At 46.3% G+C, this 27,602-nt stretch overlaps 1 long non-coding RNA gene across 1 annotated transcript; it reads right to left on the bottom strand.

Annotated features, from left to right (window-relative positions):
- Positions 1 to 252: 252 nt before the first annotated feature.
- On the bottom strand, positions 253 to 22,864 carry LOC121063452. The gene is made up of 5 exons (XR_005815984.1): positions 22,748 to 22,864; positions 20,401 to 20,491; positions 19,984 to 20,212; positions 18,981 to 19,422; positions 253 to 264 (listed from the first exon to the last, which is right to left on the bottom strand). It is a non-coding gene; the product is annotated as an uncharacterized LOC121063452 (long non-coding RNA).
- Positions 22,865 to 27,602: the final 4,738 nt, after the last annotated feature.

The following is a 27,602-nucleotide window of genomic DNA, read 5'->3' as shown; positions in this document are numbered from 1 at the left end:
CAAAAGATAACACAAAAAAACTCAGGAATGCATGAACCAGGCACCTCCTCACCATTTCAAGCCCACATATGCTGACAAGCCACGACATTGTGCTGCAGGATGGTCTCACGGGTGACCTGCAATACCACCTGCCATATGGATCACTGCTCTGTCGCACCATTTCGTAAGGATGCTCACAGGCAGGATTTACAGGAGGCAGGGATTGTTAGTGCTCTGCCAGTCGTAATCTCTACTCGAGAGTGTATCAGCGACGGCTTTTTTTTTCTTTTTCTTCTGCATGCTGAAGCCTGGAAGAAACAAGTTGTTTTCTGATTATAGGGATCTGAGCTACATGCATATTATTCTCCGTTACACAATGTGTTTGATTACTAACATCCTGGAAATCACAGACTTTTCTTCTGGCAAAACCAATTATTTTCCGTAATCTCGCAGCATGAGCATCATTGTCGTCTGAAAATGACTTTGCCAGGATTGAATTTTATAGCACAGTTTTCTCCTTCCCTTAAATCTGCTTTTATCTGTGTTTTTCACAGATTCAGCTAAGGCGCATGCTGGAAAGCCCCAACCAGGGCATCGGTCTGTTGCTCGCAGTATTAAGTATGTTCCTGTTAACAGGAACTGCTGTGACATGTGGGAGCCCTGACTCTGAACCAGGTTCCCACTGAGACAGTGACTCCACAAACCCAGAAAGTGATGAGCTACACCATGGGAGTGTACAGCTGAAGAATAGGTAATAGGTATATATGAAACACATGAATACAAGCAAGTGTATGTAATGTGGTAAAGGAGGAAATATAAATAAGGCAATTCTAGTGAACACCACAGAGAGTGTTCTTGGCACATCAGCAGCCTAACATTTTAGTCTACCTTTTTCAAATGGTCAAGGTTGTAGGGGGAAGGTAATACTGGTTTGTAAAGGTAGTATTGGTTTGCAACAAGACGTGAGCTCTTTGGACATAATGACCTTTTTTGTGCCCGTGCTGTGTAGTCACAAACGCTAAACATTCAGAAGAAGAGCAAGAAAGTCTCTCTGCAGGCATTAACAGGGAATTTTACCCCTGGGGGAATGATGGCAAAGAGGGGATAGTCAGATGACGAGAGCTGGTATCTGAGTAAAGCCTGCAGGATAATACACAGCCATCACTTGTGGCATGGGACTTTTAGGTAGGACATAAGATGTTTACCAGGAGAGCAGTGCAACGCTACTGGAGCACTTATGCAGAGAGGGGAATCCCCATCCTTGGAGATTTGCAAGACTTGGCTAGATAACGCCAAGGCTGGCATGGCCTAGCTTTGGTAACAGTCCTGCTTTGAGCAGGAGGTTGGACTAGAGCCCTCCAGAGGTCCCTACCAGCCAACACATCCATGGCTGCAGCCATGCTCTGCTTGCACCCATGGCTTCAAGTAACTTTGCTGAGGAAACATGAACACTGCAGTAGCACCGGCTGCTGACGTAGGGTACAATCTTCCTCACTATCCCCTTCCAAAAGCAGTGGTGTTTTCTCTCTCTTCTCTCATATCTGTAGTGCTGAATAAATGAAGGATAGGGACTGATCCCTGGCTCCAAGGCCAAAGGGCACAGGCAGTATCCTAACGCCACTACTTTGAACTTGTTTCTCCTGAAACAGGCTGGCTGCTTATCCACCACATAGCACTGAGCCATGCGTCTCATCAGGACTCCGTACAATGCCTCTAAGCCACAAGATGTGGTTATTGTTTATGGGAGATTTTTCCAGTTCAAAGTGTACGAAATAACATGAAGGCAGTGTTGCAGCACATGCTGTGCTCTGCATGTCCTGAAGTGTGGGGGGCACGTGGGGTTATGTGGGGTGCAAAGCCTGCTAAGAGGGTGCTGAAGGACTGTAAAGGAAAGCAGGATGTCCGTGTTCCCTTTTGGAAAAGGTCCTCTTTTGGACTGTCCCCAGGCATCATCTGGAAAAGAGCTGGCTGTAGTGGCCCAGATCAGAGCCAGGAGACAGCAGTGGAGCAGAGGGGCCATCAGAGAGCTGTCATGCTGGAGCTCCCTCTGCCCTTCCAGAGAGATGCAGCATTTTAAAACTGCCCTAAGTGTATTTCTTTACCCATCTGCAGTAAGACGTTGGGCTCCTACCACTACTACTGGCACTGCCAGTGACACCTCCCCAGGCTGCTGAGGGAGGCAGGTTGGGAACCAGCCCAGGAGGCAGGCGACCTGCTCCGGGTATGGCAGGAGGGAGGATGGCTCTCCTATCCCAAAAGTCTGGTGAAGGAGGTGTGGAAAGTGTGGTGGAGGAGTACCTGCCTCGGGTTCGGGGAAACACAGAAGCAAGTGCAAGCGTTCAGCATCGCTTTGGCCCTGTCAGTAGCAGTTTGGGATAACTTAATTACACAACAGTGTAGGGAAAAACAAACTGTTTATGACTTGCTGGATTACAGATGTAGCTGTTCAGGTGGAAGGTAGAGTATGAGCTGGCCCAAAGCATATCTGAGTGGCTTCCCAAGTCAAACTTCAGTCCTAGCTCCTGGATCTGCAACAGGCAGATCTGAGCTGGCAGAGAGCTCACACCTTCCGTCTTCATCCCATGAGCTGCCCAAACCAAAGCCTGCTGCCCAGGCAAGTCATTTCCAGGCTCCTGCCTGTGTCAGCCAGGCCACAAGCCAACAGTGAATCCATCACGTGTGGAGCTGAAAGAAAACTCTCTTTCTCCTGACTGAACTAAGCCTCCAAGGGATGGAGGAGAAAATACAAGAATGTGTGGGTGGCAGGTAACACTTTCAGAAGGAGAATTGGGATGCTGGAGAGTACAGGATTGCCTGAAGCAAAGAAAAGCTAATAGGATGAGCAAGCTCTGGCAGCAGATAGACAGGTGTAGGATAAACACAGGATTGAGTTAACCGGAGGAAATTTCTGTCCGTGAATGTATGCTGATTTGTCTTCTGAGTAGGGCTGGGTGTCCGTGAGGACACGGCAACATGAACACAGAGGAATGGCAATACTTAGAGCTGCAAGGAGGACCTGGGCATGCATGGTGTGAATAACAGATTTCCACACGTCTGAGCACTCTGAATAAAGAAATGCCTTCTCTCTCATCAGCCTGTTGTTATTTATTCACTTTCAGGAAAGCAGGATGGGGAGAGAAAAGGAGACTGGCGGCCAATATTGGTATTCAGGAGCTGAATGAGGATTTTAATGTATGCCTGCTAGTCAGGAGGCAAAATCCTCAATATAAATGCTAAGCATTGCATGCTCTTATGATGATGACTGCATGAATATGCATTGTCTCTGCTGGCATGTGGAGTCTGTCTGATTGTCCTTGTGCTTTGTCACAGTCTGGACGTGCAAGAGAGAGCTGTCAGGGAGCCAGCCTGTGACTCCACCAGCAAGACAAACAGCCAGTGCTGGCACGGCTATAAAATGGGCTTAAAACAGAGCTAAAGGCAAGTCTGGCTGAGAGCTCCCAGTGCAGGGGAAGCCTCTCCCTTCCCATGCTCTGGAAAAAAAGGAACCTTTTGTCCCCTCTCACATGGTGGTGGGGACAAAAAGGGCTGGGAAGATCTGATGGGGAAGCCAGCTGGAGGTCTCACCAGCAGAAGCCATGGTTCTGGGGGAGCTGGGCTCTCTGGTCACTCGGAGATGTCCATACAACTCTTCGGACTGCCTCTGGAGGAGGAAGGGTTTGAAGCAGACTTGCACCTACACCTCCTCGACTCCCTTCCCAAAGTTTTTCTGTGCTTAATATAAATGTGTGGCTGGTCCATTTGCTGCTCTCACAGCACCAGCTCTCTTTTAGGATGTGCCCAGAGTCCAGTTCACCCAGTCAGACCCCAGCCCTAGTGCCAATAGTACCACCCGGAGTAAGTACACTGATAACGAAGTGAAGTGCTGCTTGTTCCATTGCTTACCATCGCAGTACCTTCTTGGTTATTACTGCTCAAGGAACATTATCCATGCAGTAAATTATTGACAAATGCATCTCTCTGGAAATTCAAAACTGTTGTCTGTCATTCTGCTGAATAAATAATGGTATTTGGAGCACTTGCAGCAAACATCGTGTCTCCCTGATCCAAACGAAAGGAGGGGAAAAACAGACACATGCACTTTCCCTGGATGACTTCAGAGGCAGAGAAAAATATTTCGCTTCTCAAGATCCACACTTGATTTTACTAGGAATTACATGCAAAACAAAGGATGTAGAGAGCTCCCAGCAGCTATCAGGAGAAGACCCTTAGTTTGCAATGAGAAGGCACTGCTCCCTTCATAGTGTTGAATCCTCATTTACCTTCAATAGGTGTAGGAAAGATTTTATTTAGGGGACTTGGATAGATGGGACCTTCTTTGCATAGATACAGTAAATTTGTTTAAGAAAATAATCTGACAGGAAAAGGCAAAAAGTGTCTGCTAATTAATTCAGATCTGCCCCTTCTAGAAGCCTGCACTCCAGGCACCTAAATAATTCATTGCACAGCATTACTGTGTGTGACTAATAGCACTGTGGGTGATGCTTTTTTTTTTTTTTTTTTTTTTTTTGACACCTGCTTTCTTTTGTTACTTTGCAAAACTGAGCAACAAAAGAAGATCTTCAGAGACTGAATTCTGCATTTCAGGTATGGTTGTCAGGGAAATTTTTCTCTCTCATTGTGGCACTGATCAGAAAGATGCATGCTTGTATCACACACAAAAATGGCCAGAACCACATGTTGACTGGAGAAAAATATTGGAGCAGGGATAACATTTTGTATGTGTTGTGTATTTTATTTCTATTTAATGCTACTAATCAGCACATTCTTCACTGTGATCATCACATCTGATCATCTTTGGGATTGGAAAACTTGGAATTTATGAAGTATATGACATCAGTCATTCGCTGTCTCTGAAATGTGCATGTTTTATTGATGGCTTGACCTGGCAGTATCATCAGAGCATGTTCTGTACACAGGCAGATCATTTCCAAGTGGTTACCCAGATGTTCCCCTGCCCAGTGCCTTATAATCAACCAGGAAGGTTGGTCTGGGTCTCCCCAGACACAAGCATCAGAACAAATGCCCAGAGAGAGCAAAACCCGTAAATCCCAGTGACTGGGTGCACTGGATGAGACTGGGCCAAGCACTGCAAGTGGTGCCTGCACTGCTCCAGCCTCCCTGGGCCAGAGGGGTTCCCTTAGCTGGTCCGGGTGGAGGTGGAAGGAGGGAAGCCTTCTTACAGTGGTTATCCAGCCTACAGATGCTGGTGGTGTGTGCTCTTTGCTGCTGATAGATTTACTCTTCATCAGTATGATTCCTGCTGTCAGGATGAAGAAAAAGCTTCGGAAAAGAAATGGCAGCTGTGCTCTGGAGTTGGAGGCACAGCTGCCTCTCTAACAGGGAAGGAGCCAAGTGCTGTCAGAAGGAAATATCTCTGCTGGAGGAGGAAAGCTGGCACCCGTGGAGAAGGAGAGGCAGATGTAGGCTGGGCAGCCTGCACGGGGGGCATGTGGCACTGTAGAACAAGCAGCACTATTCCTTTGCTCACCCTCCAAGCTGCAAAAGTACTGTAAAACACATCCTTTCTCCTGCTGCAGTTCATGGGACCAGGGGCCGGAGTCGTGCAGAGGGGTGCTTGGTGGGGCTGTGGCTGAGGGCAGAAGAGGTGATGAGGTCTCTTCCTCTGCTCGCGGCTCTGCAAATTGCTTGCCATGGAGCCATGGGTCCGGCTGCAGATGAGTGGGGCTGTGCAGATGAAGCACCCCCCCCCCAGCAGCACCCTGACAGCTCTGCAGATGCTGCCAGCACTGGCAGGGCAGCAAAACTTCCCCGCTGGCTGCGTTCAAGTGCGAGGCCCTTTAAATAATACATGGGCAGCACTGTTTTCTAGGCCACCTGATGTGATCATGCCTCAGGGCCCTCAGGGCTCAGACGGGGACATGGCTAACCTGCTGGCCACTGAGTGAAAGTTGCTCTGCACCTTCACCTGACAAGCCCCAGGAGGACACAGGGGACATCCATCTCTACAGTGGCTTCAGGGGAATTGCTGCCTTCCTTCCCACACCATCCATTGCCCGGGCAGGTGGCAAACAGCACCAGCCACTCCATCCTGGCCCCCTTTGCCAGCCTCCTCTGTTCAGACAGGCTCACAAACACATTACCCCTCTCTCAAGACCAGAAGTGGATTATCAGCAATCTTAATCCAACCCTACAGCCAAAATCTTGATCCTCCAGGTCTGAGTGCCTTTTGGAGACACCCGCTCTATCAGAGGGGCCTCTCTGTCAGAGAGGTGTGATGGAGGTCTCCATTACGGTAGCTAGTGATAGGACTAGAGGGAATGGCCTCAAGTTGTGCCAGGGGAGGTTCAGGTTGGAAATGAGGAGACATTTCTTCTCAGAAAGAGCAGTCAGGCATTGGGACGGGTTGCCCAGGGAGGTGGTGGAGTCACCGTCCCTGGGGGTGTTCAAGGAAAGGTTGGACGTGGTGCTTGGGGACATGGTTTAGTGGGTGACATTGGTGGTAGGTGGGTGGTTGGACCAGATGATCTTGGAGGTCTTTTCCAACCTTAATGATTCTGTGATCCTGGAGGTGGCAAGAGGGCCCCTTTTGGTAGCCATTAAAAATTGCCCCACAGTTATACTTGGTACACACAAGAGCCATAACTTAACCTGGTCCGTGGGATTTTTAAAGCAGTTTGACATACTTGTATAGACTTCTCACCAGCTGCAAAATACGTTTTTCTCAACAATAGCTGTATTTCTAAGGAGCCTGAAATTACGGTAATTTGTTTCCCAGCACAGAGAAAGCCCTGGGTATATTTCCTGGCTTTTGTTTTCCTTCATTATTTAACAGCAATGATACCACTGTATCCAGATGACTGAACAGTAGCCAAGCAGATTTGCATTTTATTAAATGGTATAGTCAGGCTGCAAGCAGCATGAGAGATTAAACCCAGTTGTCACAATTTCTCCAAGTCAGGTGACAGGATCCATCCCAAGGTGCTAATACAAAGCTGTATTTTCTTGCCTACTAGAATAATGAACTCAGCATGGATTTAAGAAAATTATTGTATTTCTAGACAATTTTTTTTTCAGAAGTGTAGGCTCACATTAACACACTTACTAATGAATGATTTTTAAGCAAACCAAATGCAATCTTTTTCAGCAATGTGTTCTTTTACTGCCAGGAGCTGGAAAATAAGAACAATAAATCATTGGGTGTAGAAAAGCTTAAGCAGATAATGAAGAAGTGCATGAGTCCACATAGCACAGTAAGTGAAATACAATTTTAAAATGCTTGAGAAGCAAGACAGCAGTTTGTTAAAACCTGGCTCTGCTCTGTGGACCTACTCCTGCAGGCAGGAGAAATCATTCAACAGCTTCTGTGCTGCCAGTCACCAAATTTCTCCAGAAATACAGATTATTAGGCATTCAAAAAATATGGAATATTGAAACAAAATCATGATATGTTTTAAATGTATCATTTGTGCTCGTATCCAGAGTGGTTACTTGTTTGTTGTGGAAAGATGGAAGGCAGGTTGTTTGCCTTGAGTGAAAACAACAGGATTGTAGGATAACTGAAAACTGAACAGAACAGTGTTTGGGCCACATTTTGCTCTGTCATGAAGGGTTCGGCACTTTTATGTAAAATGAACCCTTAGCTGGATTAATCTGATGCATGTTAGGGAAAAAATAAAAAAGAAAAAAAAAGAAAAAAAAAAGAAAAGAAAAAAAAAGACATTTCTGAAATTCTGGTACTCATCCAGAAACCAATATTGAAACTGAGACTGCAAAACCCCATTATTTCCAGCTGACTAGAAATCTGTTGTGAAAATAATGCATACTAATACAGTTCTTCTTCACTTATTTGTCTCAAAGTCCTATCAGCCACACTTTTCAGAGTCACGAGCGAGTTGAAAGGCATTTCATGAAAATAGACCATGCTATGACGGGGAAATCCAGTGGGTGAGGGTGTATGTGGAACAGCTTTGGGGCTCTTTTAATTTCTTTTCTCTAACTTGGAGAACAAATCTTTTAGCCATCCAAAAACAGGAGTGAGAACCTCAGCCTCAGAAACTCATTAGTAGGATTTAAGTTATGGCTTATGGTATATTAGACAGAGAAAGTGTTAAATGGGATTCAAATTTTCTTATGAAAATTTTTCTGTAAAATGCACTTCTTATTCTATTTTACAGTTTGCTTGGTAGAGGATCCTAGCTTCTTTCTGGGTTTTGTACAAATTGAACAAGAATTTAGGAAAATGATCCTGAAACCCCAGTTGGGCTCAAACTACCCAAAGGCATACTGCACACCAGTGTCCCTGCTCCTATCTCTGCACTGCAACCAGGACATGCTGGATGGACAGTCTTCCAAAAACCACCTGAGCCTCAGCATACCACTCCCAAATTTGATTAGATTCAGCCCTGCCTATGAGATGTTTCATCAGGTGGGTTTATTCAGGATGAACCTCGCCATCCCAATGCCTTTGCCCCCACAGCCTTGGGAAATGTGGTCATGCAGCATCCCCAGCCCTACAGTCTGTTGTCCCCCTACATGGTTGGGAGCTAGCATGCCTCTGCACCAGACAGACTTCAAAAATCCAGGTTTTATGCCATTTTTTTGCAGATGGGGGACCAGCACAAAAAAGGTACATTTTTTTCTTCCAAATGCAGCAGTATCCTGATCCAGGCAATCTCATACTGTGAACCTTTAGGTAGCTAAACATCAGCTTATACAAGCTATAAAGATTACTGATCACTTTAATAATGAGAAAAGAGCGTTTCTTCCCACTACCTGTGATATGTTATGCTGCAGAGGGAATCTAAATTACAATAAAATCACAATAGAAAACTATCTGCAGAACGGTATCATCCTTCCTATGCAGCAAGTACACGGCAGCATACATGCAACGTATGTGCACATGCAGCGTGGTGCTGCTGGAAATGTAATTTGAGATCCCCAGTTCCCAGTAGCTGCTCTTGCCTGCATGAGGACATGAAATCCCTGAGGCACTTCATTTTGCTGAAAATGCCTACCCTTTTCATTTCCTCCAGCATCTCCCATCTGGAAAGTGGTCCTTGCAGAAAAGCGTCCATTGCAGCCACAGTTCATGGGCACATCATGTTTGGATGGTAGCTGCTGATGTTCTGTAATGGGGAGCTGCTGGTGGTTTAAAAAATGGCATTTATTGTTTGGAGAAGAGTTGTACTCCTTCGGCATCTGTAAAGTCTTACCTCTAGGAGGACGTGAGGAACACCAAGACTTTAGCAAAGGCAAAAGGTTTCCCTGAAGTAATAAAAACCACATTAAGGCAAACAATGAGGTGCATAAACTCTAATTCAGACAAGTACCCAAGGGAAAGTTGTACAGGTCCATCTTCTTACACTTGATTGCAGTAGTGAGACTTTGTGAAGGCAGGAGACAAAGGTCACCCCACCAATAAGAAAAGATATTGTGGAATAATTGATCTGTCAGTGCTACAGGTAACAAGTAAAGGTCTTGTCCTCAGTGGGGCACAATGGCTCTTCATTCTCCATATATTTAATAGGATGCAGTCTACACCGTGCTCAGCCTGGGGAAGGTCCCATAACGCTTGCCTATGATCTCAGCAAGGTGTTTGAGGTCCATGGAGGTGTCAGAGGGCAGCCATTCCCACAGCCCAGGTTTGGCAGCAGCATCTTGTCGTCCCTTGGAGAGTGGGGACGGCAACGTCTTCTCTTGCCGTTTAGGAGAAGACGGGTGAGCACGGCTGCTGCTGCAGCCAGTCCCACTTCTGCATCAGCACACCATCCTCCCCCTTTTCTGTGTCACCATTCACACCATTGCAAACCTCTGGCTTTGACAGCAGTTATAGTCCCATGTCATACTTCTTCTACAATCTCTCATTAGATGTAGAAAGCTGTATCATTAAAAAGGTTGTTTGCTATAATCTTAATTTTATGGCTCTAGCCACTTTAGTCTGGAGAAGATGAGGCTGAGGGGAAACCTCATTGCTCTCTGCAGCTACCAAAAGGAGGTTGTAACAAGGTGGGTGTGGGCCACTTTTCTCAGGCAACAAGTGATAGGACACAAGGAAATGGTCTCAAGTTGTGCCAGGGGAGGTTTAGATAGATAGCACATTAGGAAGAATTTCTTCATGGAGGGGGTGGTCAAGCATTGGAATGGGCTGCCCAGGGTGGTGGTGGAGTCCTCATCCCTGAAAGCATTCAGGAGATGTGTGGACGTGGCACTAAGGGATGGGACTTGGTAGGTTGGGTTGATGGTTGGACTTGGTGATCTTGAAGGTCTCTTCCAACCTAAATGATTCTGTGATCCTATGATATGCTTGGGTGTTTATTCAGCTTGAAGTCGGACATAAATGGTAGTATGGGGATGCATCCTGGCCTTGACGGTGAGTGAACACGAAAGGCAGCTAATGCTTGTTGAGAGCCTGCCTCCAAAGTATTTGGTACCCAGAAACACTCAGTGCAAATGAGAGATGACACTGATTGACTACACAGCTTGGCCAGCTGGCCCCCAAACTTCCTCACACCTAGCCACTCACTCCTTTTCCCTGTGGGTGGTTACTGGGGGGGAAGTGTTGCATCTCCCAGAGAGAGGCATTTTGTTTTGATTCCAAAATATTATAGAAACATTAAATGGTCTTCTTTCAACTCAGGCATAGCTATATACGTATGCATTTACATGCTGTGTGGACTTGTGCAAGCCCCTTGAGCTTAATTTCTAGCCATGCAAGCTGGTGAAGTGGCTTGACCCTGGTCCCTGGGAAGAGCCAGGCCGTCCTGGGGAAGCCGATCAGGGACAGCTTTAATCCTGCTCCCTTTCAGGTGACAAAAAGCAGGGCTGGACCCACTGCAGTAAAATGTCCCTGTTTACCACTGTGCAGTGTACAGAACAGCCTGCTGTTGCAATAAAATATTTATAACTAATCATTTTGTTAAATGAAACATACACTTTAGTGCACCTTTTATAATTAACAAGCCATGTTGCAGTCAATTTTGCACATGATGTTTATTATCAGGTACTACAAGGATATATAGTAAGTACCTACAAACAACTGCCCATATTAAGCTGTAGTATTGCACACAAAAGCAATTAAGCTCTTGGGAAGCTTAGTATTACTCATTTGCAAACAGGAATAAAAGCGAGACCTTTGCCAAACAAAAGATTGGGTTAGTGGGATGATAAAGCCATCAGCCTTGCAATGAGCGAACATGTTACTGTGAAGCTACACCGATGAAGGGATGGGGATGTTTTAGCAGAGACTTTAATGAAGCTGGGGTTTGTTGACAGATAATGTTTAAAGATACGTGTTGGGTCAAGTTGTACTTAAAGACACATTAGATGACCTGAATGTTGGCATTAACACTGAAATACTGATTCGTGTTCTGAGTAAGGCATCCTCAGTGCATTATGACTACACGAACATAGCCAGCATTTGCCATTAAGTTGTCTAATTGGCTGATTAGAGACTGAAAGAAGAAGTTTGAGAGGTTTGGGATGAGCTGTTTTCCTCAAGTGAAACCTCCAGCACTTGCTATTCATCTTGTTCTGGATAAGCCAGAGACTGTGAATGTAAGGAGCTGTGAGAGATCTCGTGCTATGAGTCCACCAACTCAACCCCAGCCATGCCGAGTGTTAAGCTGTCTCTCATTTCTGCTGCCATCATTTCCCACCACTGCCTAGGAGGACAAACCTGATCAGGAAGAAGTTACCAAATGGACTTTGTCTTGCCGTCAGTACAGCAACGGTAGGCTCAAGACAGCTAAACCTCACAATTTTCATATTGCAGACATAGTCTGAGCAGACAGCTCCAAAAGTGCATTAAAGCATCTTCTGGGAAAGAGCTATCCCTTGGATAGAGCTAGCAAGATGGGCATCCTTCCCCTTTTCTCCCTGTCTGGCAGAACAAGTGGGATTTCCAGCACTCAGGCCACGACAAACTCTTTTATTTCCCCACCTGGTGCTGATGGAGCCCTTCTTGACAGATAGCACCTGGAGGCTCCCCTGCTGCTCTCCTCTCCCCCAGCTCATCCCCAGGGTCTTGGGCAGCTCAGTTCCTGTCCCTTCCCATGCCGTGGGGCCACACTTGAATGGCCAGAGGTCTGTAACTCCCAACAACCAGCAGGATCTGGACTTCCCCGTGAATTATCTGTCCTCAGGGCATTTTGCGTCTTGCTCCGCAGGCTGGGGCTGGCTCTACTGGTTGTTTGGAAGCTGGCAATTCTCACATATTCATTGCTTTTATTGGTACTCTGGGTTTTCTCTTTGCAAATTGCTGAGCAGCTTTGTGAAGCTGATGTGTGCCTTCAGCTCTCGCTGCCTTAATCGCTGGTCCTTTGGTAATGAGTATCTACAACATGAATTAGCCATCTGCTAAATACTGCCCTGCTCTACGTGTGCCAAATCCCCACATCCTTATTTGGGCAAACCTGCCTTTGAGGAGGAAAAATGAGTTTCTCTGCAAAATGTTTCTTGGCTGTTTCTTTCTTTCTTTCTCTTTTTTTCAGGGCTGTGTTGATATTTGGCTCATGTCCTCGGTGGGAGAACTCCCAAGGTAAGCATTTACGTTTCGAATACGGTACAAAAACAGGTGAAAAGGTCTTTAGTGTTGCTCAGTTTGAATGCTAATAAAATTCATGTGATTTTTCACTGAGTTTAGCTTTCTTCTCTTTATCCTATATTATCTCGATCTGCCAGCAGGGTCATTGATGCTCCCCAGACAGCACTGCTCTGGTGAGGATCACCCATTCTGTCGTTGTTGCACCCGTTTCTTTATGTTTGCCCTGAAACTGGGGGCAGAACAGCTGCAGAGGTGTGCAACCAGACAAAAAAAATTCTCTTTTCCTTTTTCAGGAGGAAGCCAGCAGATGGTGCTTACTGTCTGCGCACGATTCTCGGAGAAAGCCTATGAGAGCTCCTGTCCGGCTCAGCTTGTTCCTCTGCTACCCACTCGCTTATTTATGGAAGTCACCCGGGGAGAGCGATGAGGCTCACAGCTACTTGTCACTTTTCAGAGGGCTGAAGGATTGGACACTGAAGCAAAACACATCCTACAGTGTTGAGAGCTTTAGGATTTGAAACCCCTCTGATTTGGGCTGTTTTCACGGGCTGTTTTCTCAAAATGCTGCTTTGCTGCCACCATAATCATTTGTTTTTTCTTCTTTAGAATTGGAAGGTGGGAGGAGGAGAGGGAGTTTTATCATCTCCTTGGACAGGTTTCAAAATGCAGCTCGCAGGAGCAGTCTGTATGAGACAGCTTTTGCCTCTTGTATGAGGTTGCTGAGGCCCAGGGGAGCCTGTGCAAGCCGGGATAATTCACAGGGAATATTGATCAGCGTGTGCTTACAGGAGGTGTGCTCTGAGACCTCTTCAGCCTGAAAGAAAAGAGTGAAAAATGTCTCAGAAAAGTACCTTCCTGAGACATTCCCTGCACCGGTGAAGAAGTGCTACCCATCATAGAATCGTATAATTGGCTGGGTTGGAAAGGACTTCAAGATCATCAAGTCCAGCCATTAACTTGACCTACCAATTCCCATCACTAAACCATGTCCCTTAGTGCCACGTCCACACATCTCTTAAATACCTCCAGCAACGGGGACCCCCACCATTCCCTGGACAGCCCATTCCAATGGTTGGCCACCCTTTCCATCAAGAAATTCTTCCTGATGTCCAACCTAAACCTCTCCTGGACAAACTTGAAGCCATTTCCTCACATCCCATCACTTGTTAGAAAAGAGACCCACACCCACCTTGCTGCAACCTCCTTCCAGGTAGTTGTAGAGAGCAATAAGGTCTCCCCTCAGCCTCCCCTTCTCCAGACCAAACAACCCCAGTTCCCTCAGCCGCTCCTCATAGGACTTGTGTTCCAGGCCCTTCACCAGCTTTGTAGCCCTTCTCTGCACATACTCCAGCACCTCGATTCCTTCTTGAAGTGAGGGACCCAAAACTGAACACGATATTCAAGGTGCCAGCTCACCAGTGCCAAGTACAAGGGGACAATCATTTCCCTGGTCCTGCTGGTCACACCAGTTCTGACACAGGCCAGGATGCCATTGGCCTCCTTGGCCACCTGGGCACACTGTAGGTCCTTCCTGCCAAGGGGAAAAAGCTGTTGGATGCCCACCTGTGCTTTGGGAGGCTGGGGAGTACCTGTGGAGAAGCACATCAGGGCTCCCGGCAGGCTGTTCAGTGTTTATATATGTGAGCTATGCTGTCATTTGTTGAGCAAGAGTGCAAGCACAAGAGTGCTGAGGATGAAAAGCTCTATTGAATGTTTACACCATTCATACCCATTCAGAGACCTTAACTTGTCCTTCTTTATTCATCGATGTGTTTCCTTTCAACAGACACACAAACAGAACAGAAAATAGCCCGGCAGACTGCACCTTCCCGTGAGCACATCTTTTATTAAATATTACTCTCTTTCTCTCATTCTTTGTAGCAGGATTATTAGGACTCCATTAAAGCAGTGATTTCTACCTCCAGCCATGAGTCGACAGCTTCAGTAATAGGTAACAATTTTGCTTATCTCTAAAACCAGCAGGAACTTCGTTCAAGATAATGTGCATCCGATCCGCTCTCCCTGCTTCCAGGCCTGCAGCCATTCCGGGTTACTGTGGCCCCACCACAGCGGTGGTGATACCTCCATTTCCAGTAGTAGCCTGAAGTTTCAATGTCTCCTTTGATGATGGAAGCAGAAGCAGTATTCTCTTTTTTTTTTTTGCATTTTTTTTTTTCTGTTTGAAGGATTACCTATTGTAAAAGCCCAGCTGGGTTTTCTACATGGGAGGGCAATTTAGAAACACATCAAGGCTGGTTAGAAAAGGCACTGGTCTTGTGGTTGGGCTGGACTGGTTTCCTGACTACTCTTACCAACTTTGGCAGCTGACCAAGGGTTGCCAGGAACCTGTGCTGCTTGGTGCCTGCTCCTGACAGTCAGACCTTCATTCTCAGGTTTTCTCAAAATATATAATTTCTTCCTGAATGCAGGTTAGCACTTGGTGAAATCTCAGAAATATCAGTGGTTTTCTGAGACTGTCAACTGGTTCTTTTTACCTCGCTGGAAATTATGCAAAATAAAAATCTCTGACTGACTAAAAACTGTGTGATCTGTTCATATGTGGGTAGTGTGAATCAAACATTTTTCTAAATTATTTAGATGTGTCTAGATTATGTCTAGGCTTGAGCAGAGGAGCTGAGAGGTTCCTCTAATACCCAGTCTGCAAGAAAAAGGGCTTTCATATTCAGCTCACTTTCTTTCCTGTGTCTGGGACCATGGTGCATGCACAGCTCCCCTCACAGAAGGTGAAAAGTGCTCAGCAGCTCCGTGGCCCCGTTTCAACAAAGCACAAGCAGTTGCTAAACATTGAGCTCGGCGGGAGACATGCAAATTGCTTCCTTGCTTTGATGGATTGAAGACACAGAAAGGTCTCTAAAACCTGCTTTGCTACCAAGGAAGTCAATTGCAGAGCTCCTATCGATTTCAATGAGAGAAAAACCCTTCCAAGGGTAAGTAAATAAATATAGCTCACCACTACAGTGATCAGCACTCTCACAGCTTTGAAATGTGAAACGCTGAGCATCTCTAGCCTGACAGCGAGCGTGCTTCATCGCCCAGCCCAGACCTTCCCCCATCCACGCTGCCTCCATCTGCCCCCAGGAGCAGAGCGAGAGGAGTCACGTCTCCTCCAGGTCACCTTGGGTTTCCATAGTGACTCTGTGAATGCGATTGTCTTATCAATCAGAACCTCCGTTACTTTCATAAGCAACTATAATATCTCTTCTGGTTTCTATAGCAACCGTCTTTAAACCCATATATTTGTTTTCTCTGGTCTTAGCTGAATTGTTGGAAATAGTGCAAATTAACTGCTGGTGTGATGTTTCTTACATTTTTTCCCCTTTAGCTATCCTATACTGTCATCCAGAACAACCCTTGTGATGAGGCTATTGTCCTTTTGCTTCAGTTACTCAAAGGTCCTCTTTGCTGCATAACTGCAAAAGCAACACGTCTTAAAAATCATCATTTTCGTGAGGAATATGAAAACCTGAAACCTGAGGAGTTCAGTCTTTCCCTTCCTAGTTCAGGGCCTCATGTCACTCTGTCCCCAGGCACTCAGAAGAACAAGCAAGTGGTGATATTTTGTTCCTCTATATCTTTCTCGTGATAGTATGCAAGAACAGAGCCTTCCTTCCAGTAACCTCAACGCAGAGCACAGTCATCACTTAACAGCAACACTGCGAGTTAGTCAAATATTATTGTCTGCATGGTGTGAAGAGTGTGCACAAAGTTAATGGCCCATCTACACTGCAGACCCAAGAGATGTCAAGAAGGTTATTTTTTTTCCAGCCTAAAAGTCACAATTGCAGACAAAGCTGATATCACGTTGTCTATGGTTTCATTCAGCAGACAGCAGGCAGACATAAAGTTATCTGCAATAGCTGACTCTGGCACAATGACAATAACCCTCTTCATCATCCGACTATAAACACCCATTGCTTTTCAGTCTCGCAAAGCCCATTTTTCCTGGGTAGATCATAAATGGAGAATGTGTTTAATTCAAGGTTATAAAATTAGTAATAGATAATTGCTCAGCTCTGAAACTCCGGGGCAGGATTTCTGGAATCCTAGGCAGCAGCAGATGCAGCCACACTTGTAACTTTGTGCAACTCCAGCCTGCTTAAAAAAGTAGATGGGACCCTCCAAGGGGAAGAAAGGACCTGGACTCCACCTGCGGTGCTGGCTTCTAGCTGCCCTGGGCTTTTCTCTTTCTTCTACCCCTGCATTAGGAAAACAAAGTTGGGTTTGCAAGATGACAGAATGGTTTGTTTCTCTCTTCATTTCTAACCTGTGCTAGAAACCATCACTTGGTCCCTCCAATGTTTCCCCCTTGCCCAGAGCTGGCCCTGGTGCCTTGTGCTGGCACCACAGTGGTGGCAGCTCCAAGGAGAGTTGGAGAGGATCAGGTGTGTTCAGAGTCCACAGAGGAGTGAAAGTGTTTGTGCTCAGTAAGAAAAGCAACCTGCCATTGGGTGTGGAAAGTGAGTCGCGGGTGGTTTTGCTGAGATGTGAGCTCAGGACCACAGCTCTGTTGTGTTGCTTTGGACATGGCAGACATCCCAGAGCACAGCACTGCAGCTCACTGCTCCTCACACTGCATACCGCCGGCCTGTACAAACCCCAGCGAATAACCCACTGCCATAAATGCTTTGCAAGAAGGCAAACTGTTCTCACTGGGAGCTTGGCTGGAGCTGGTCCTCTTTCCCCAGCTCCCCGCATGTACTGGGTTTACATGGCAAGGTTTTGGTATTGGGGATTGGCCTCTGTGAGAAAAGTCCCGTGTTAGATAAGGGCCAGTATCTGCTGACTCCAAGGCTCCCCTGCGGCCCGTGGAGAGGCCCCTGGTGGAGCAGGCTGTCCCCCTGCAGCCCGTGGGTCCCACATGGAGCAGGTCTCCACGCTGCAGCCTGTGGAGGAGCCCCCGGTGGAGCAGGGGGATGTGGCCTGGAGGAGGCTGCGGCCCATGGAGAGCCCCCGCAGGAGCAGGCCCCGGGCCGGAGCTGCAGCCCGTGGAGAGGAGCCCACGCAGGAGCAGGGGGTCTGGGGGGAGCTGCCGCCCGTGGGGGACCCGTGCTGGAGCAGTTTGCTCCTGGGGGATGGATGGACCCCGTGGTACGGAGCCGTGTGGGAGCAGTTCTTGAAGAGCTGCTGCCAGTGGGCAGCCCCCGCAGGCTCAGTTCGGGAAGGACGGCATCCCGTGGGAGGGACCCCATGGGGAGCAGGGGCAGAGAGGGATCGTGAAGGAGTGGCGGAGACGAAGCGTCAGGGACTGACCGCAGCCCCCATTTTCCGTTCCCCTGTGCCACTCAGGGGGATGAGGTGGAAGAGGGTAGATGGGGGAAGGTGTCTTTACTTTGATTTTTTTTTTAATTTCTCACTGCTTGCTAGTAATAGGCAATAAATTACATAAATCTCCCCATGCTAAGTCTGTTTTGCTCGTGATGATAACTGTTTGTTGAGTGATCTCCCTGTCCTTATCTCAACCCCTGAGCACTTTTTATCCTATTTTCTACCGCTTTCCCTTTGTGGAGGGGGAGTGAAGAGATGGGTTGTGGTGGAGCTCAGCTGCCCAGCTTGGTAAAACCACCACACAGTGGTTTCTGCCCAAGCAGATGCCCCATGGCTTTCAGCTGAGAAGAACCCAGTGAAGGACCGTGAAGACAAAGAAGGGGCTGGAGCATCTCCTGTAAGCAGAGGCTGGGAGAGCTGGGACTGCACAGCATGGAGAAGAGGAGGCTCAGGGAGATCTCATCCATGTCCATAAGTCCCTGAAGGGAAGATGCAGATATCAGGAGCAGAGCTCACTTACAGCCTGCAGGGGAGATGGCAGCAGAAAAGGATGAGGCACACAGGAAAGCAATGAAACAATGCCAACTATCAGGAAAAGCTGCTTTCCTCAGGGAAATGCTTGCAGCATCTCGGCTGTCATTTCAGTGAAGAGCTGCTCTTGCTGGCTAAACCTTCACAAGAAAATTTGCACAGCTTTGCTCTCCAAAACACAGGTAGTAATAGATTTAAGTCCATTACGTGTGACGTGACTTAATGAGAAAGTCTGAGACTGCTTAACACTGAGCTATTCTCATCTAAATTTCAGGTGATACACAGGCAAGCTCAGAAGACAAAGCCATAAAACACCAATCTTTTACCTCTGCCAATCTGAAGATGTTATAATATTTTCTGTGTCCACAGAGAACACTTTAATGTCTGTAGAGGCCACTGATACCATATTCTGGTTCTTTCTATCTAAATAGAAACTAGAGAACAAGTCTTATGAGGAGCGGCTGAGGGAGCTGGGTGTTTCCCTTGGGAGCCAGGGGGATGTGGGGTGGCCATCACTGGGGCATGCTGTGCAGTCTGTGTGTCAACCAAGTGGTTTCCATGACAAAGCAGAGCGGTTCCTCACATGGCACCCATCCTGTGCTGCAGGTGCTGAGCAGCTTGCAAGCACCTGTAAGCAGGAACGGAGCTGCACCAGCAGCACCATTTCTAATATACCCATGGGAACATCATTTATTCCCTCCTGTGGCATTTCAATGCCCTGCTCTCTGCCAGGTATTCAGCTGCATGTCCTAGTCATCTGCCAGGCAGCTGCTCCCAAGAACACAATTTTATTATTTATACTGTTCATTTTCCTGCTCCCGTGCCAATCAGACAGTGTCCATCCAGAGCCTGCCCTGGGCTTTCCCTTGGGTGCATGAGTGACTCCAGCAGCAATGAAGCCCAGCAGCTGTGCTGGATGCTGGGTTCCTCCAGAGCAATTCCGGTGGGACTGCCAGTAGGCAGACTGGTCCTGGACTTTGACACTCCACTCTTTGGGCTCTTGTGTCCCTGCAGGGTGGCATCAGTCCCTTGCCCTGGAACCACTTGACTTGCAGCCTTCCACTGGAGCATCTGAGCATCTCCTGCACAAATGGGAGCAGCTCCTGTGGGAGGAACTGCAGGTAACCACTGGATATTGGCTTAAAACAGGGCTGGCAACATTACCATCTCCACCTGTCTTTTGAAGGAGGTGGGATGTGCTCTGAGCACAGTCATGGGGCAGGTCCTGCAAATGAGGTGGTGGTTGGCCTACGTCATGGATCCCACCAGTGCCCGGGGTGATCCAAGCAGCTCTGCGCCTACCTAGCCATGGCCACTTACACACAGGTGCTAGGCACCCAGATCCAGTTTCATTCAAAGGGCCTTTACGTACTAAAGCCCACTCAAATTTGTCCTCTGGCCCCCATTACAGCATTGCTGAGACATCCGAGATCTTAGTAATGGTGACCAAAGGACGTGCCTTTTCCCTGCTCTTCAGCAGAAAAGAAAGCTGGGGGTTGAAGATGGGCATGAGGGGTGGGAATTGAAAAGGTTTAAGCTTCTTTTCAGACTCCAAATTTCCTTTGCCTTTTATCTCCCTTTTAAAGAGCAATTAAATTGCGGGATTTTGAAATAGGAAAGCAGTTATCTGAGTTCACCAGTGCTCATGGAGAGGCAGCAATCACCTCTTTGACTTCTGATAGCAGTGGAAGAAGGTGCATTTCTGTGTATATCTGTTACATCTCTGCAGGCATTATTGCTGGTGCATGCGGCAAAGAGCACTGATACCAAGTCCTGTGCTAGGCTGGTTACATGAGGCTGGGACAGATGCCTGAAGATACGGGGTCACAACAACAGGCATTGTCTGCATGCTCTAAAGGCAGGTAAGCAGTCTGCTGATTTCTGGAAGAAAGACTGGAAAAGGTTTAAAGAATATAAGTGGGAGTGGATTGCTTTTTTTCTTTCCCCTGCAGGAGGAAATTGTGCTAAGGTCTGTGACTGCACCTCTGCGGAGGTGAAGAGGAGCGAGTTAGGTCTTCCCCAGCACTGCGTGAGCCTTGCCCCAGAGCCAGATGCACCCAGTGGGAGTTGCTGCAAGTCACCGTGCTTTTCTGTGGGAAGTTCCTCCCCTGAGACGTTCCTGAAGGATTAGTCAGCTTCGCATGCCTCAGAAAGAAACGTGTGCTGCAGCTTCTGGAAAAAAAGAATAAGAAAAATAAAGCCAAGCAGAGCAGTAGCACAAGCCAGGGGAGCTGCCCGTGAGGACCAGGGGCCTGCACACCTGCAGGAGCTGCCTGGTGGAAGAGGCTGGATGAGGAAGGGTCTGGCCACAGGATTCCTTGTGTTCATTCACATCCCCTGGTCACCTGCAAAGGCCAGGATGGCTGGGGAGTTCCCCAGCCCTCGTAGCAACCCCAGGTTGAGCCTATAGGTCAGAGCCTATTGCACTAAGCATAGGAGCAGGTACATCAGCGAAAAGTGCTGTAGGTTCCAAGAGGAAAAGTCATCCCAGAGCAGAAAATTATCTCCATTTCATCCTTCTAGAGAAAAGTGGCTATGCCGGAATATTTGAACTAGCCATGTGTGAATAGCACACCTCTGTCTAATTTTGGAGAAGTGTGCTGATAAATCAAATACATCCTGAGCAGCCCTGAATGTTCTGGTTTATTCTGGCTATTGGGTGGGACAGAAGAATAAACATGTAATTTGTGAGTAGACAGGCTGCGTTGAAAAGAGGTGTTTTTTTCACATCAAATAATATAAAATTGCTTTAAATGAAAACCTGAATTCAGTGTTTTGATGCTGGTAAAAAATGTAACTAAAGTAATTTTACCACCACAAGAACATGCTGTTTGGGCTTGAGACCAAAAATGTTTCCCAGGTTTCCCTTCTAGGCCCAGGAGGTACAGGCATCTTTCCACAGAGGGGGTTTTCATCGAAAAAAGTTAATTTGTTAGAAACAAACATGTTAGCTTCAACAAACTGGACAATGTTGAGAAAGGGACAGAATAGAAAAGAAAAAGCTTGCAATAGGACATTTCTCCTGCTTGCTTTCTCTTTAAAATAAAGATAAAATAAAAGAAATAAAATAAATGAAAAGTAGCTTATTTTATCAAAAAATGGGAAAAAAAAAAAAAAAAAAAAAAAAAAAAAAAAAAAAGAAGACTCTTTACTGCCTGTGAAGTGTATTTCTGACTGGCCAGCCCTTTTTGCTGGCAGGGCCATGAAGCCTGCGCAGCACTGACCTTCCCACCCCTGAGCAGGGGACGCATGTCTGGGGCCAGGGAGGACAAACCTCCTGTGGCAATGGCCACATCAACCCCACCTTGTCCGTCTCTTTGGTCCAGGACTGGGCAGGTGAGCTCCATCATGTTCTGAAGCCTCAGCCCTCTTGGCAGGAGGATCCACCTGCAGCCTGGCTTGGTAGACATGCTCCAGCTTTGTCTGCTTCCCACCAGCTGTGCTGGCGGAGGAGGAAGGTGCCTACAGGGAACACAGCTCAGCTTTCCAAAGTCTTCACGAAAGGAACATTGGGAATATATTTAAGATAGATTGAAGTGGTTGGCTTTGACTTTTATGAGGTTACTCCTGTCGTATATTTATTGAACAGATTGAAAACCTCATTTGAAGTGTTTTCTAAATGAAAATAAAATCATTTTTACGCTAAACATGCTAAAACAGCCTCTTTTAGAGACAGTCAGGCTTTTCCTTCTATTAACCCCAAAGTGAAACGGTGCTGAAAGCCATGGTTTGGCAGATTGCTTTCCATTTCAATAGACTTAAGTTTTCCGGTGTTTTCATCATTCCTTGACCAGCCCTGATGAAAGCTGCCAGGGCTGACGTCTGACGTCAGTAGAGGTCTTGTGAGGCTTTGAAGGGACAGCCCCAATGAATCAATGCATTACTTAGAAAAAATCAAGGGCAGGGGACTTCTTCACTGTAATTTCAGTACAGCAAAAGGGGGAGCATCTTGCTGTGTCAACATGATGCGTTTTATTCACTGAACATCATTCTTTACAGGAAAGCAATTCTCAACTCTTCCATATTTAAGCAGGCTTACAGTGAAGGAACAGATTTATTTCTTCCTTTTGCTTTCCAAGCTGCAGACACAAGTGTCACCCAAGTGGTACCTCTATGGACTCGCATGGCTGGGCTCGAATCTGAAGCAGCAGCTCTCATTTCCAGGGGGCCTCAAGGCAGGAGTTAACCCTGAGACATGGTGCACATCCCAGAACATCACAGCTCTGTGCTATATAGGGTATTTCTTTAAAATGGTCTGTGATTCAGTTTTTCAGAAAAATAAAAGGATTATTCTTATGTTTTTTTAGAATGCTGTGAATTAGTTGCTTTTCAGGTTGCAGTCATAACTAATCTCCCCTCTCCCTCTGCTTTCAATCCATAAGGATGTATACTGCAGATTATTGATTTTCATAATTTTAGAACATTTACCTTAAATTGGTGGCCGTGCAACATGCCTCTCTTGTGTGCTCACATCCACTGGACCTCTGGCCCTGGTGTGAGTTGGTAAAGTCTGATTTTCTCTGATTAGCCCTGATTTCATCAGCTGTGGGCCCCTCCCACTGTTACCAAGAAATATTTTGGCGTCACAATTTGGTTTCTGGCAGGTTCTGACTGCTTCTGTAGCCCTACCAGTCGGTTTGCCTGCTGGCACTGGCACATGCTGGTGGCACACAGAGGTAGTACACATCGGTGGCACGCATATGAGGAGGGAGGAAAAGCATATTTTCTCTGTAGAGCAGCTGTAGATGTGTATCCCCACTTCAGATTTGTTACAGACACCCGTATGATGCAATTTATGTCCATTAAAATAGCCTGTGCTGCATTACCTCAGACCTTAAATTACCAGGTAATCGTACAAATGGCGTGCCTGTCTGGCTCAGGCCAGGGCAGAGCGGCAGCTGAGCAGCACGCTGTCCCTTCCTGCAGTCCGGATCTCGGTGCTGGTGGCAGAGGTTGTGTGCGTGCCTACAGCATCGAGGGCTGTGCCCTTGGGAGCCCACCACCACGCATGAGCCGTGGCTGGCTTCCTACCCACACAGTTTGAGGTGCTGTGTGTACGTATGTGCTTGCATCTGAGCAAACATCATAAGGGAAAATAAGGATTTAAATGAGCAAAGACCCTCCTAAGACCTGTGGCTACATATGAAAACCAAACAAATCAACCTCCCTCCTCCTCCCCCATGGTAATCTCTTTTCTCCTCTTGCACGTTCTCATAAATCCGCCCTTGGTTATGCGGTGGCTAGTTGTCAGCGCAGCTACATTTGTCCCCGTGTAGCATTTCAAGTCAAACAATGTAATGGCCCATTGGCTAAATGCTGACAAACCTACTTGGAATTCAGCAGGAGGTAAGGACTAAGTAAAATCTTGGTGAGGACTTTGGCACATCACCCCATGTCACACGAATCCTTGCAGTCTAGTGGAAGCTATTTACTGACGTGGGTCTGCCTCCCTCTCTGCCTGAAAACTGTTGTAATGCCTTGTTGTATGAAAACATTCCTGAGGCAGGGATACTTCTTAGTTTCTATTTGTTGGCCTTTGTGTCTGGCCCGGCACAAAATATTGCCTCTTTGCAATGTCATTCACTGAAACATTGATATCGGCATGCATTTATGTGCTACTGCAAATCAGATGAAATACTATAGATTTATCCTTTATTTTACTGCAGATATGAATCACTGGCTAGCACACACAAACCCAGTTGTATAAGGGCCGCGTGAACATCCACCAAGTGCACAGGCCTGTTACAGACAGCTGCTTTGCAATGGCAACACGGTTGGGTTACCTCATTATCACCCCAGCAGCACCACGGGAGACCTCAGCTCTGCTCTCTGCCATCATCCAGAGGTCGCTGGTGGCGATCACTTCCCAGACCACACGAAGTGACATTTGAGGTGCCAGTTTTACTTTAGAGTCATTCAGATACATCTGATCCGGAGATGCAGCTGCTGGAAACACGCCGTGGGTTACAGCATCAGCACAGAGCCCCCGGCCACTCCACAGTCCGAGGGAGGAGGTTCTCCTTCTGAACCTCTCCTTGGAGCATCCCTCTCCATCCCGTCCCTTGCAGGGCGATCCCAAGAGGGATGAGCATCATATGTTGAGGTCTGCCTTTAAAGCCACCCATCACTGCTGGCAGCATGGGACAGCCTCTGGAGCCTGTGCACCTGCATGCCGCTCTGCCCCTCTTTCGGTAGACGAGAGGTGGTACGTGAAGACAGTCCTCTTGTCCTCCAGGATGGGTTTCGTCAATTCCACAGGGAAGTTTTTTTCCTACTTTCCCATGTGCATCCTACTTTCTGAGAAGCAAGAATATGGTCTATCCACATTTGAAATTGACTTCCCTCAGGCAGAAGGGCTAGAGACACAAATTTAAGGTATCTCAAACACTAAAAATGCAGATGTTGAAAGGTTTTATTATGCCTATTTTTTTTTTTTAAAGCAAGCAAACAAATCCCTCCCAGCGCCTCGTGCAGCCCCAGCCTTCCCCCTGGCAGGGCACCAGAAGCTGCAAAGTCCTTGGCTCTGTGTGAGCACTGCTCTGCAATACTAAAACATTGGTGTGTTATCAACACTCTTTTCATCAAAAACCCAAAGCACAGCATCACACAAGCCTCTATGAAGAAAACAAACTTTTTACCAGCCAAAACGAGTACAATTACCATCCTCTGAAATCAACACCAGTTTGGGGGATTGATCAAGGTTCGTGGAATAAGCAGCGCCTGACTTGGACTATTACATAAACATGAATCTATTTATTTTTGGAACATTATTCAAAGAGGTGTACTGTGGCTTAATTACAGGGAGACAAAACACAAAATAGATATATTCAAAGGCCCAAACATATCTCTACTGGAACAGTAGAGACCCTGGTAATGAGGTGCTCAGCTGTAACGGGGAAGTTAAAACCTCCCCTCCACCACATCCCGACACTCACCTGGCAGCCCAATGTCTTTATTTGTAGAGTTGACAACTAGTGCCCCTGGTTTACGTAAATGAAGAGCCAGGACCCAAAGATCAATCATAGCAATGCTTCAAGTCCCTCCTTCTTTTATATATTGTTTTAAAGGGCGACAATTTCCTCTCTTTGAGCCTTTTGTTGCGCGAGTACTGTGATTCTGCTTTCGCTCCTCCTCTCCCCAAATGAAACTTTCCTGGAAGACTTCCTACCACCTTTAGCCAGCACTACCCCGAGCTTTGAGAGGAGTCCTTCCTGGGCACAGTCAGCATGCCTGCCTCTCCCCAGGGCTGTCTTTTTTTGTCTTTTCGGTTTTGTTTCTCACCCCCACCAGGAGGCTTTAGCCAGCCAGGCTGAACCATTACAGACTGTAGTGCGCTGACAGAGCCCCAGAGTCTGCCCCTTCACCTGGTGCTAGGAGCATTTTGGTTCTACAAGTCATCTGCTCAGATCAGAGTCCCCAAATCTGGGGGAAACCCGTGCCTAAGGTTTGTGCACAGGCAGCAGTGCATGCCATTGAGCTCTGTACAGCTGGTTAAGAAACAAAAAGAATGAAATGCAACCTGAGATGCACTAAGTAGACTACCATATGGTAAACCAAAACTTCTTTGTTTGCAGGAAGTATCCTTCATAGTCCAGAGAGTTTACCTTATTATGGCTCCATCATTTGGATCATGTACATCCACAAAGCAAGCAAGATCTATTGCAAAAATGTGAGAAGCAGTAAATAAAAGGAACATTTCACTGAGGGACAAGACAATCAAGTGTTAAAATGCATAAGCCAAACTTTAATAATAATCTATGCACTGTTAGTCCATAAAAATATGCTAGATCGAACCTTCAAGAGTGGATATACAGTAGATAAAAGAATGAGGTTTAACTTTCTTTTGTCCTTAACCTTCTGTGCATCTAAGTTCTTAGTGGCTTAGAATACTTAATCAGTGCATCATTTCAAAATTTTTGTTCCACCAAATCTTTGAAAAAAAATGTAATGGAAAAGTAAAATATAACAAATCTGGTAAATCTCAGGTGTTCTGCATAACTTTGAATCACATGAAATCCAGAATTACAGGAAGATCAAATTTCAGGCAATTCATGTGGTATGAGCTTATAAGAGTCACTTTAAAGACAGAGTTAATTCACAAGTCTTATGTTGGACAAGGCAATGGCAATTGAGGCATATTTCTACTCTGAGCTAGGGTTAATAACGACCCAGTAAGGCAGAAAGAGTAAGTGCTCTGAGTGTTTTCCATGTATGTCCTTTAACATTTTTAGAGGGGATTTAACCTCCTTGTATAGATCACACACGTTTCTAGGAATGTGACTGTATTCCTTAGACTTTTCTATGATCTTTGAAAGAAGTCCAAAGAATCCAGAATACAGCTTGAGAAAACCATTATCTCAGTAATAATACATTGAATACTGATGGATATTCTCCTTATTAGTAATGCTGCAAGAGCAAAAAAGAGTTGTAAAGATTTTGTAGGGAATTTAGGAGACAAGCATTGTAAGTAAATAACTTAGCTCACACTATCCAAGACACTCCATCAAAAGGCTTTCAAAACCTTTTTGTAGAGCAATTAAGTTTTCTTCCTTTAGAAGAAAAAAAGAAAGACTCAGACCTTTGTGCAATAATTAATCAGTAACACAGTAAGAGACCAGTAAATCACCATGCCAATAAGATTAACCTGACCACCTATCTATTCCTTGCACTGCTGAGCATTGCTTCAGTATGCTGCAGCATGAAGGGAACTGCCATCCCAAACATCCTCGCCTGTTACTGATGAGATGAAAAAGGAAACAAACAAGTGGCTTTCATGTGTGTCTGGTAAAAGAAATTATAAAGCAAGAAATTCATTGAATTAGGGGGAGGGAAGAAGAAAAAAATTGAATCACTGATTTCTGCCTTTTTTTTTTTTAACCTCAGACTGAAGCCTAAGCACTTTAAGTATTTAAATAAGCCACTTAATCATTAGGGATCAAGCATTTACCACACTATTAGCTGCTATGTAAGTGTTCCAGAAACGTGTGAAAAAACACTCGTCTGTTCTCAGTACAGACTTCTTTTATGAAAGTTCATTAGAGGAAAAATAGAGCAGTACCTTCTCTCAAGGTAACTGAAGACATAATTCATCACTCCTGGGCCAGCAAAGCTTCTTTCTGTAGATCCAGGACTAGATGTTCTGGCAGAATCCTACTTAAAATAAAATGTCCCCACAAAGCCTCTCTCTGATCAGGCTGTTTCCTGCTACAGCATCCTACTGATTTTGCAATGTAAGTTCTAGTGTCTTTTATAGTGCCAGAGCAATACTTTCCATTTCAGCTAG

Source organism: Cygnus olor, chromosome 1 (assembly GCF_009769625.2).
Source record: "Cygnus olor isolate bCygOlo1 chromosome 1, bCygOlo1.pri.v2, whole genome shotgun sequence".
Classification (NCBI taxonomy): Eukaryota; Metazoa; Chordata; class Aves; order Anseriformes; family Anatidae; genus Cygnus; species Cygnus olor.
The sequence above is the reverse complement of the archived record's forward strand: the minus strand, read 5'-3'. Positions and strand labels throughout refer to the sequence as shown.